Source organism: Taudactylus pleione, unplaced genomic scaffold, assembly GCF_031769625.1.
Source record: "Taudactylus pleione unplaced genomic scaffold, aTauple2 ptg000609l, whole genome shotgun sequence".
NCBI lineage: Eukaryota > Metazoa > Chordata > Amphibia > Anura > Myobatrachidae > Taudactylus > Taudactylus pleione.
The window spans coordinates 3,055,300-3,067,828 of record NW_028285011.1 but is presented as its reverse complement, the minus strand read 5'-3'; positions in this window follow the sequence as shown (position 1 = coordinate 3,067,828).

The following is a 12,529-nucleotide window of genomic DNA, read 5'->3' as shown; positions in this document are numbered from 1 at the left end:
TTCAAAATGTTGACAGTCATAATGTAGACACCACAATGTCAGCAATTATTATGTCAAAATGGAACATGTGAAATGCCAACATTCTGCAGGAGGCAGAGGGTTAGGCTGCTAGAACAGAATGTTAGGGTTAGGCTGCAGGAGGGGAGGGTCAGGCACTAGTGGAAGTGTTAGGGTTAGGTTTTAAGGTTATGTTTAGGGATAGGAGCATTACTTACCAGCAGAATTGCTGCAGGATGACTGAGAAGTCATCATGACGTCACCACCACACCAGGAAGACACCGCTAGAGCCGCTGGACCAACCAAGCAAGATAAGCTACCACTGGACCAATTTTGATGACATTCTAGTTCATATTGACATGATGCATGTTGTCAGGATTAGAATGTCGACAAAATATACCACACATATTGGAGTAGCTTCCTGGAAATTGTCAACTTTGAGGAGAGTGTACCTGCTTCCAGAAAATGGCCAAACTGTCCTGGAACCCTCTCGCTGCCACCAATTCTAATGCTAAAAACATGTCATTTTGAGCTGTTCTGGTCCCTACTTTAGTATATAATTTCTTACTAGTTCTTTGGACCATTTGTACATAGAGTACCGGTCTGCCCCTGTATCTCTATACATACCCTGTTTCAGTGCTGCAGGATTCTCCACTCTTGGGGGTCCATTTATCAATGACTTTTATCATACGTAATTACTTTTAAAAATTGTTGCATATGATAAATGGTGACTGAGCCAATCAGCTCCCAACTGTCATTTTTCAAATTGATGACAGGAGCGAGTTGGATATGCGATGCCGGCGCTCGGGATCCCGGCGGTCAGAATCCTGAAGTCATCATCCTCTCAGAGTTAGGGTACCGACACATGTTGGCAAGTATCTTAACCCTACCCCTAAACCTAGCCCTCTCTCCCCGCACCCTAAACCTTACCTCCCCCCAGTGCCTAGCCCTAACCCCTTTTGCTCTGGTGTTTGCTGATGTACAGTAGGGCTATGATCACACTCAGGGCTGTGTGATCACTGATGGCACAATCTAACATTTTATATATTTTGTTATTACTATTCTAAAGGGGAGATGGCAGGTAGTAATACCTAGGCCCAAGCTTGTTCGTGGAGCCTGTTGAGGGTCCGGGCCACCCAGTGGCGTAAGTTCATCCCAGACGCCCGGAGGCAAGTAATAATTTGGTGCCCACCCTCGCCACAGCCGCTGACACTGTAATGTAGCAATTCGCATGCAGACAGGCTATAGATAGAAGGCAGCAGCTGATGGTTTGAGATGGTGCTCTCCACTAGTGTATGGTGGCTTCTTAGGTCCTGGGAAGGGGTGCCATGTATTGGGCAACCGTGACGGTATATTGCAGGTACATAGTTACAGCCATAAGTCTTGTGAATATGTTGTGGACAATGGAGGAGGTGCCCTTTCAGAGCTGGAGCCCGGCGGCGGGCGCCTCCGTTGTCTCCCATAGTTCTGCCCCTGGAGCCACCTGTTGAGAAGGTCAAGTGCATGTGGTCTATTATCACTGTACCTGAGACAGGAACATGGGGAGGAGCAAATACCGGGAGACCCACTGAGATCACCAGCTGCTTGATTCGCAGCGAAATGTGTCATGCCCTTTTACCCATTCACTTCACCTAAGAATTGGTGGCAGCAAGAGGGTTCCAGGACAGTTGGCCATTTTCTGGAAGCAGGGTCACTCTCCACAAATTTGACAAACTCCAGGAAGCAACTCCAAAATGTGTGGTATATTTTGTCGACATTCTAATCCTGACAACATGAACTAGAATGTCGTCAAAATTGGTCCAGTGGTCCATTTTTTATCACATCCACTGGTAACATACAAAAACAAAGAGAAAACACCAGCCCATGATAGAAGTACTGGAGGCAATAGAGGCAGCCACCTCCAGTCACCAGCCCTGAAGGGGCCTTGGATTTCCCTGCTTTACCTCGATGGCACCTCCTTCAGGCATTTGGCTGCCTAAGATGGTGCATGGATACTTGCTCCCCGGTATTTGACTGCCTAAGGAGGTGCATGGATACTTGCTCCCCGGCAGCACCGCCTGTGCATACTGTTTCCAGCTGATGTTTTGACCCTACTATATGTCAGAGTCCAATTGAGATGAGGAGTGAGAACAAGGTCATACTTCACATGGTAAGTTGTTACATTTGGCAGGGGAGCTGTGGGAGCCCAGCGGAGATCATGCATGGGGGTACAAGACAAAATAAAGCTCCACTATGGAAGGGATTATAAATAATAACTGACTGAAACTGATGAATTTGAATAAGTTACTTACATTTTTTTTTAAAAATAATACAGCCATAACACATTAGTATAACATATAAATTAACCATTAGCACCAATTGGCACATATAATATTGTGTTTTCAGTTATAGCACCCTATTTAGAAACTTACAGTATAATATGTAGTGTATATAGTTCTATTGCATTCTATGTATCTGGTGGAAGGTTACTATGGATCTTACATTTTGTGTCTGTATTAGTTGGCATATGAATCTGTCTTTTCTGTATCGTTATTTTCTGCAGTCTACAGTAAAGAAGCAGGCAACAAACACTGTGTCCTGATTACTAAGCAGATTTTTGAAACATAAGTCACAGACTTAATATAATATATTTAGTTAAAGCTCCATATTCCAGAAATTAATTCATTTCCCCAGAACCATTTATATTTGCTTTTTTCATTTTAATTCTGAAATATCCAAACAGACAAGTATATATGACGGAAAAGGTAACTCTGTAAAGAAGATACAGATAGGGGGTGGGGGCTGGATATGTGGAGCATAATCAGAAACATACAGAAAGGGGCTGGTGAGGAGCACATTAAAACATTTACAGATAAGGCTGGGATGAAGGGGGTGAAGAGCACAATGAGGAACATTGAAGCTTATTCAGCACAGGACGGAATTGCAAAGCTGCACACAAGGAGCTTTGCAATTCCGTCTTTGCAAATATGCAAATACATCAGGAGATGCCTATTATCCCCCTGCTGCATTTGCTCACTCAGCTGGCAGATCGTGTTGGTGGACGCAGGCTGACTAGCTTGCAAGGCCAGGAAACTGCATCTATGGACGCAGATCCTAGCCTTGCCACTCCCAGAGAACTGGGAAAAATGTCCTAGTTTCCGAGAAAGCCGGCCATCCCCGCCCCTGCACCACCTGAAAACGCCTCTGCCTGCCAGTCAGGCAGGGGCATAGCATGGGCTGTGGGCCTGATTCAGACCCGCTCGCGAGCGCTGAGCGCTTGCAAGCGGGTCGATGGTGCCCTAGTGCGCATGCGCACGACGGAGGGAGCTCCGTCGTGCGCATGCGCGAGACCCGGGGAGCGACGGGGAAGCCGTCGCTCCAGGTCTCGCACCAAAGGGGGTGGGCTGTCGATGTTGATTGACAGCATGCCCCCTTTGGTGGGCGTGCCGGGGCGTGGCTGCCAGACGGAGGCGTTCCCATGGGAACGCCTACCGTCTGGTTCCAGCCCCACTGACATCACAAGTGATGTCAGTGGGAGTGCTTTTGGCTCTGATAGAGCCAAAAGCACTCCTGGGCTTGCGCAAGCGAGACCCTACCGCAGGGTCTCATCGCAAGCCTGATGGTCGCGATGGTCATGACCATCGCGACCATCATTTTGGCCGCTCGCATAAGCTGTGGGTGGTCACCCACAGCTATGCGAGCGGCCAGGAGGTCGTTCCATTTTTAGGTAGGAGGGCCCTGATTCAGAGCGAGCGCTCTGGTCAGAGCGTCCGGCTCTGAATCAGGCCCAGTGTACGATCACACAGGACCCATTCTGCGCATGTAGAATGGGTTCTGCACATGCACAGATTCCCGATAATTGGGAATTTGCGTTCAGCACACTGCTAAATCAGCACCATAGAGGGGTGTTTAGCATAATAAATAAAATACAAATGGAGTCATAATAAGGCGCATATACACAACAAGAACATATGGGAAGGTGCACAATAAAGAACTTGTAGACAGGATGAAGTTACACCCCTACACCAGCCTGACTTTGCCAAAACCAAGACCAACAGCTAAAAACAAGGATTATTTTGGTAGCAACTGAAACCCATTGTGGCACACGCATCTCTATGAATAAAATAGAGATATAAAGTGATAACAGGCCAGATAAGGATTCGTTATCTCGGAGTTACTTTTCCTTCCCTGTAATTGTATCATGTTTTCAGCAGTTGTTCATTATTTTGCACTTGATGAACACAGGAGGTGAACTTTCCAGCAGCGTAAAATTCTTTTTGCCCATTCAAAAGACATCACCAACAGAGGCAAGAACAAAACTTTAACTTTCACTGCATTTCCTCACTTCAAATGAAAAGGAGCCTTTAATGACTTCATGTTCACATTTTATATTATCTAGAGAAGAGTGTAGATTTCATCATTATAATCTAGTGCTGGCGTTTTATGTTTAGTCGGTCACAGTATGGATACTAAACATATAAAAATAATACATATTAGAAATGATCACAATATCAGTGCGATGAAGTATAACTGCTCATATTTGCTTGCTTGAAGCATTATCAGAGTCATGTTAGGTGCTGCAGGATTCATAAAGATTTTATGAGCAGAAATTATTTATAACACAGTTGGGCATTTGCACCACACTCAAAAACCTAAAGTAGTGGCACCCGTTTTAAAAGAAATAAAATGCTGGGTCACACCAAAATAAAATATATTTGATTGTTATAGCTTTTAAATAATGTTAACAATTGACTATTGCATACCTCCTAACTTTAGTAATATCATTATGGCCTTGCAACATACCTCCTTTTTATCACTCTGGGGGTGAGACCAGCATCCACGGAGATGCTGGGCTGCCCCCAGGGCCAGGGCCGGATTAAGGTCTGTGGGGGCCCCTGGGCAACAAACTTGTGGGGGCCCCTTTATACCACCGTCCCCTGTAGTAATGCCCCTTATGCAGTGCCCCCAGTAGTGGTCCCCCCATGCAGTGGCCCCACTAGTGCCCCTTATATAGTGCCCCCAGACCCAGTAGTGGTCCCCCCTATGCAGTGCCCCTTATATAATGCCCCAGTAGTGGTCCCCCTATACAGTGCCCCCAGTAGTGCCCCCAGACCCAATAATGGTCCCCCCTATGCAGTGCCCCTTATATAACTCCCCAGTAGTGGTCCCCCTATACAGTGCCCTCAGTAGTGCCCCTTATATAGTGCCCCCAGACCCAGTAATGGTCCCCCCCATGCAGTGCCCCTTATATAGTGCCCCCGGTAGTCCCCCCTTATGCATTGCCCCCAGAAGTAGTCCTCCTATACACTGCCCCCAGTAGCAGCCCACCCCTATTCAGTGCCACCAGTGAATTGTCCTATGCATTGCCCCCAGTGCCCCCATGAAGTGGCCCCCCCTATGCAGTGCCCCTTACACACACACACAAAAAAAATACAACTTACCTGAAAACCCGCTCCTGACGCGACTGCTGCTGTCCGCTCCGGCTCCTCTTCTCCTGCAGTATGGAAGAGATGTCAGTGTCATGACGTCACTCCCATCATCACCCGGGGGGAGCCGGAAGACGGAGCTCATAAGTGAGCTGCAGCCGGCTCCCTCCGTTGAAGCAGCAGCCAATGAGAGTCTGTGTGACTCTCATCGGCTGCTGTAACAAACACACAGCTGCCGGTCTACACTACACTAGCGGATGGGGCACTAGCGGCGGGTGAAGCCACCGGCTGCACCGCTGCTAGTGGGGGCCCCTCTGTGTGTGGGGGCCCAGGGACGTCCGCCCCTGTCGCCCCCCCCTTAATCCGGCCCTGCCCAGGGCTCTCCCTGAAGCTTGTGCACGGCATCTATTCACATTAATTTCCCCCAACTTCCCCCCACCGTTGGGACACTGTGGCCCACGGGTGGGACGACGGGACAGTACCTGAATAGCGGGACTGTGCCTTCAGAAGCGGGACAGTTGGGAGGTATGCTATTGTACCATATGTACTTAATGAATCTGAAAGCGAATTGTTCTGAAGATCAACATTTATTTTATACTTTGTAACCCCATGTACTGTATGTATTGACAAAAAAAATGCCCTTTGAACACTTTTAGCCTATAAGCAAACACCAGTGGCCATTCAGTTACACGCACTCGGCTAGAAGTGGAGATAATGCCAAGATGTGTATGACTAATCACCATCACTGCTCAGCGTGGCACAAGCTTAGCTCAGATGCATGCCCAGTGTGAAAACTCACAAGATCTGGCCGAAGAATGGACTTTAATGCAACTCTGAATAGGCCCCAAAATGTGAATCTCACAGATAAAAAACTTTTGTATCTCTATTTCCTTGCCTGTTAGAAAATGTGTCATAAACTGTTGTTGTAATACATATTTCTATTTTTGTTTACAATGTACCTGATCTTATTAACTAGCCTTTGTTTTTGGGCCCCTTTATAATTGGAACTACAAAACCATTACAATAAGATCTATAATAAGATTATTCCTAAAGGAGCATACACACGGTCAGATTTGTCAGATGTGTCAGATGAACGATTGAACGATTTGAACGATCTGAACGATTTGATGAACGATTTGAATGATTTGAACGATTTGAACTATGAACGATTTTTGCATTAAAATGAATGGAATCATCCAAATCTGACTACAAACACATCAGATGTCAGATATCGTCATCTGACCATTGGGAACGCTCATCGTTCATCGTTCAGACATGTCAGATATGTCAGATTTTCCTTCAGATATGAATGATTGAACGATTTTTTAAATCGTTATCGTTCAGATCTGAAGAAAAATCTGACCGTGTGTACGCACCATAAGACAGGGTTGCTGTTTCTATTTAAATCTGGGTTGGGTATGGGATCCTGGCACACACACCTACACCTAAACCTAACCCGCCCCTCCCCAAGCATAAACCTATAATTTCCCCCCACAGCCTAACCTTAAGCCCCCCTAGTCCCTAACCCTAACCCCTAACCCTACACCTGACCCCAATACTTACCATCGGGATGTAAGCGGTCGGGATTCCGTCACCGGCATTCTGAGCTTCAACATCTTGACCATCGGGATGCCAACTACATCCCTTGAATCTACATAGTGCTCTTGTATAATTGTCTAGTTTTTTCTCACATTCACCTATAACTGAATATTTTCTAACAGTTCCATTTGGTTTATATAAATATGTATTACATTGTTCAGTAAAATGGTCTCTATGATCATGGTATTCTTTTATTCCAACGCTCTCCTAGCTATACAAGCTACTGCTCTTCTGGTTCTATCATTTATAGCTAGTTTAGGATAACACTATATATAAAATGGTTAATCATCTCATATAAAGTTACACTACAATCATCAGTTGTATTACAAATTATCTCATCCCTCAATGTTTGACCCTTAGGGATATTTTATTTAACAACCATATTAGCTGAAAGGAGTCTGTGTAGTTATACACCCCACCTCATGCGTTCCTGCTAAGTTTGTGTTTTAGTTATTATAACTTCACATTATATGATAATATCCAAAAATAGTGTCTAGATTGCTGTAACTCAGGTGAATTTAAGGCCAATAAACTTTTTTGATTAAAAGTATATACTGTATATACTCGAGTATAAGTCGACCCGAATATAAGCCGAGGTACCTACTTTTACCACAAAAAAAACTGGGAAAACTTATTGACATGAGTATAAGCCTAGGGTGGGAAATGGCAGCAGCTGGTAGTGCCCCCAGTAGTAATTCCCCCTGGTTGTGCCCCCAGTAGTAATCCCTCCTGGTAGTGCCCTCAGTGGTAATCCCCCCCTTTCAGTGCCTCCAGTAGTAATCCCCCCCTGGTAGTGCCCCCAGTGCTAATCCCTCCCTTTTAGTGCCCCCCAGTAGAAATCCCCCCATGGTAGTACCCCCAGTGGTAATCCCCCCTTTTAGTGCCCCGTGTAGTAATCCCCCCCTGGTAGTACCCCCAGTGGTAATCCCCCCTTTTAATGCCCCCTGTAGTAATCCCCCCCTGGTAGTGCCCCCTGTAGTAATCCCCCCCTGGTAGTTCCCCCAGTGGTAATCCCCCCTTTTAGTGCCCCCTGTAGTAATCACCCCCTGGTAGTGCCCCCTGTAGTAATCGCCCCCTGGTAGTGCCCCCTGTAGTAATCGCCCCCTGGTAGTGCCCCCAGTAGTCCCCCCCCAGTAGAGAGAGACGTAATGAGAATTAAAAAAAAAAAATCACTTACCTGAAACTCCCGCTCCTGGTCCCGCCGCTAGCAGCTCCTCCGGCCGCTCTGCATGGGAGAGACGTCATTACTCATGACGTCTCTCCCATTACCCACTGCGGGAGCTGGAAGATGGCTCCCGCAGTGGGAGCAGCAGCAGCCGCTGAGAGTCTGACAGACTCTCAGCGGCTGCTGATTACAACAAACAGACAGCTGCCGGCTCCGGCGGCTGTGTGTTTGTGCTGTGTAGCGCTGACCGAACTCCGTCCGGTCAGCGCTACACTTCACTCGAGTATAAGCCGAGGGGGTACTTTTTCAGCATATAAAATGTACTGAAAAACTCGGCTTATACTCGAGTATATACGGTAATTCATTTTACTGATTTTGTCATTGTTCATCACTTTTTTTTATGTAACTCAAGTATCTTGACCAAAGGGTTACAGTGTATATCAGGAAAATAGATTGAAATCAGGATTATATATTGAATTATTTTCATAATGTCAAACAAATACATTAGCCACTGAGGGAGTCACTGTGGATTCTATCAATGAAAAAATATATTTTCCAATATAAGATTTAAAGGGTCATTGGAACTTCTGTTGGTGGGTATTCAGTGCAGCTGATAAGCCCAAATCTATTATTTTCAAGTGGGGAACATTAGAATATAATGGTTTGATGTTTGGGCGGGATGCAGTAACATTTACCGCCAGACATTACATTTGTACTGATCGCATATGCACTAACATATGCTATCAGTACAGCAAAGGACAGCTCTTCCGATAAGAGCTGTGCTTTGTGATTGGGAAGAGATATATCCCTTTTGGTTTATGTCCCTGATTCAGAGCCGGTCGCTCTGACAGAGCGCTCACTCTGAATCAGGGCCAGGCTATTTTTTTTAAGAACGGCCTCCTGGCCGCTCGCATAGCTGTGGGTGACCACCCACAGCTATAGCGAGCTGCCAGGAAGATGGTCGCGATGATCAAGACCATCGGGCTTGCGACGAGACCCTTGTGTCTTCTCAGACGCAGCAAACTACAACTGAAAGTGTACTACCTACGCTGGGCTGTACCTTTAACCGCACAGGAATTAATTTTAAACACATGCACAGATGAAGCACAACAAAACTTGGTGTGAGAAAAAGCCACTGACTGCATTGTAGCACTTCATATACACATTCAGACTCAGCTGCACACAAATATAGAAATGTTGCATATCAAAGTGATCAGTGTAATATTGCAAAAAGTAGTTTTGGAGAGATGCACTAAGCCGTGGAGAGTGATAATGTGAAGAGTGATAAAGTACCAGCCAAGCTCCTAACTGTCATTTTTCAAATCACTCTCCAAAGCTTAGTGCATCTCCCACAGTTGTTTTATTTACTGTATATAAATAAGATGCACATTTTCAGTGAGAAAGACGTTTGGCCTGTCCGAGTTGTGCAGGACCTACGTGCCAGGAGTGGCTGTTTGGCATGACTGAAGCTGCAATGTATAAGAATACATCCGTATACAGTTGTGTACATTTGGAGTTCAATAGAAATCTTGAATACAGGAAACTACTTTTAAAACATTCAGAGTCACAAGTATTCATTTCATGTCTAACATATAGGTTCTACAGAGTAAATTCTAATTTATTTCTAAGAGCATTAATTGGATCCAGGTTTCAGTTTCTTACAGTATTTTATAATTATAACTGTTTTTCATCATCCCTCTATGCGTTATTCATTAGTAATAATGTGACCCATTCCTTATCAGCTTTTTTCAAAATTTCTATGGATTTATCATGTTGATGATGCACCTACTTTATATTGCTTTGTAGTGGTGATACTGGGGTTTCAGGTAGAAGATGAATCTAACTATAACTTGAGCTCTTCATAAGGTTTCTAGAAAATCTATCTTTACAGCATAAGAATTATTATCTGTCTTCAAGTTCTGAAAGAATTCACATATTTTGCATATCATATAGGCAGCATTTTTATAAGGCGTGTTATGGCGCATATGGGATGCAAAAAAAAGAGGCTGAACATTTGGGAGTTTACTCACCAATTCGTGGTGAGATCTAGATTATTTCTGTATTTGGTATTCCTGAATTATTGGTGAAATAAGCAGTTTTGCAGTTTTTGTAATTCAAACTTAATTTATTTTGACAAAAGTTACAGCAAAATAATCACCAAAATAAAGCTTATAAATATATCTATATATATATATATATATATATATATATATATACAGGGGCATCTTAAGAGAGGAGGGGGACCATGTGCACTCCCCGTGCGGGGCCCCCTCCTCTCTCCCCGGTGGCCGGCAGCCGACTGACGCGGCTAGCCAGTCACCGGAGCCTTAGTAGACTCCGGGCACTAGAGAGTGCACAGAGTCTACTGCGTATGTGCAGAACACCGGGAAAATGACCGTGGCAGCCATTTTCCGGTGTTCTGAGCAGCGCTGACACCCGACGTGGGACCACGGACAGGTAAGTCTAAAATAATATGGGTGCAGTGTGTGCGGTGCGGGGCCCCCCTGGACCCGGGGGCCCGTGTGCCCCACACACACTGCATCCATTATAGATACGCCACTGTATATATATTTATATATATGTCCTATCCAATACACATGCTTCCCATAGGATTATCAAAGTCTGATTTGCTTTACTGCTCAAAACTTTTTTCAAACTTTATCTGGAATCATATTAAACCCAGAATTTCCAAAATTAAGATGTCTTTAATTAGGCAAAAAGGAGGTTTAGCTGTTCCAGGCATCCGATCCTTTTCTCATTTGGTTAATTTCCGGTATATTCTAGATTGGTTGCATGATAGAGAACTCTCTAAAGCTGGCCACACACTAGACCAACTTACATCCAACCAGCCAACTTGTTGATTGGTTGGAATGAAAATCTGGTAACGTATGGGAGTAAATGATGATCAGTAATTTGCTCCTAAATGCCAGAAAACAGATGAAAATGGTCGTCACACAAGTTTGTTAAATGTTTGATCTAAACAATTTGTTCAAACAACAGTTTTTGTTCATTTTCCGGCATTTTTTGCTGTTTGTCATTTGCTTTCCTACCTTACCAGATTTTCATTCCAACCAATCAACAAGTTGGCTGGTTGGATGTAAGTCGGTCTAGTGTGTGGCCAGCTTAAGGCCCTTGAATCTGTCCTTTTTCTCCTTATTCCCTTGCAGCCCTTTTGCATACCCCTAAATCCTATCTCCCCCCACAGGTCCTTTCTAATATACTATTTGCAGATACCTATCGTTCTTGGCTGAGGGTAAACTTCAAATTGGCAGGCTCTCATACACATTCTGCATTTACTACTATATAAGTATATATTTATTTACTCCTGGCTTGAATAATCCAGTCTTTCAGCAATGAAATGAGAAGGGTATTAGTAAGGTAAGGAATGCATTTGATCCTGGTGGGGTTATATATTCTCCAGGGGCACACGCAGGATTTTTCCAGGGGGTTTCCACGCACACACATATACACACACACACACACACACATATGTACACACATACATATGTACACACATACCTTACACACAAATACATATGTAACACATACATTACACTTACTTTTCAGCAGCTGCGGGGACGGGACCTGGCAGGGTGGCACCATGTCATTAGGGTCCTCCCCCTAGTGGCAAAATGCTGCGATTCGCTGGTCAATCGAGAAGGGATGGAGCCAAATGACCCCTGTCCCTTATTACCGTGTATCGCAGCATTTTGCCGCGAGAGTGGCGGGGCTTAATAACATGGTGTCTGCTCTCGAGGTTGTCAGGGGGGATTCTGGGTACTCTGAACCCCCCCCTGCATGCGCTACAACTCAATTGGTTGATGTAGTCGCTGTTAAAGCATGGGCACTCTCTGTATTACGTTGGCAGGCTGACATCCCTGTGGTAGATTCAGATAAGTTTCTGTTACATTGTGACAAGGTATTGCCTTATTTCAGATCCTCCCTCCTATACAATATACAAATTATACATAGATTTTGGTGTAGGGTGTTTCTGGATGTTGCCCTAAATGCAAAAGACCTAAAGCAAGATTTATTCTCAACTTGTGGGAATGCCCAAATTTAGGCGCTTCTGGGATAAAGTGATGAATGATATTACTGATGCGCCCAGTTACATAGTTGCTGATTGCGCCCAGTTACATTGCGATCTCAGTGTGTGCCATAGCGTACTGTAGCATATGCAAGCGCAGGGAATTGCATGGTGCGATGCATGCGCACATTTGTGGCGCGATCAGCAACAATGTAACTGGGCGCATCTGTAATATAATTCATCACTTTTCACCATGCATTTCTATTCGGGAATGGGTGAGAACGCAATGCGCGTATCTGCACTCGGACACGCATCTCGTGCCATGCGTGGCTCAAT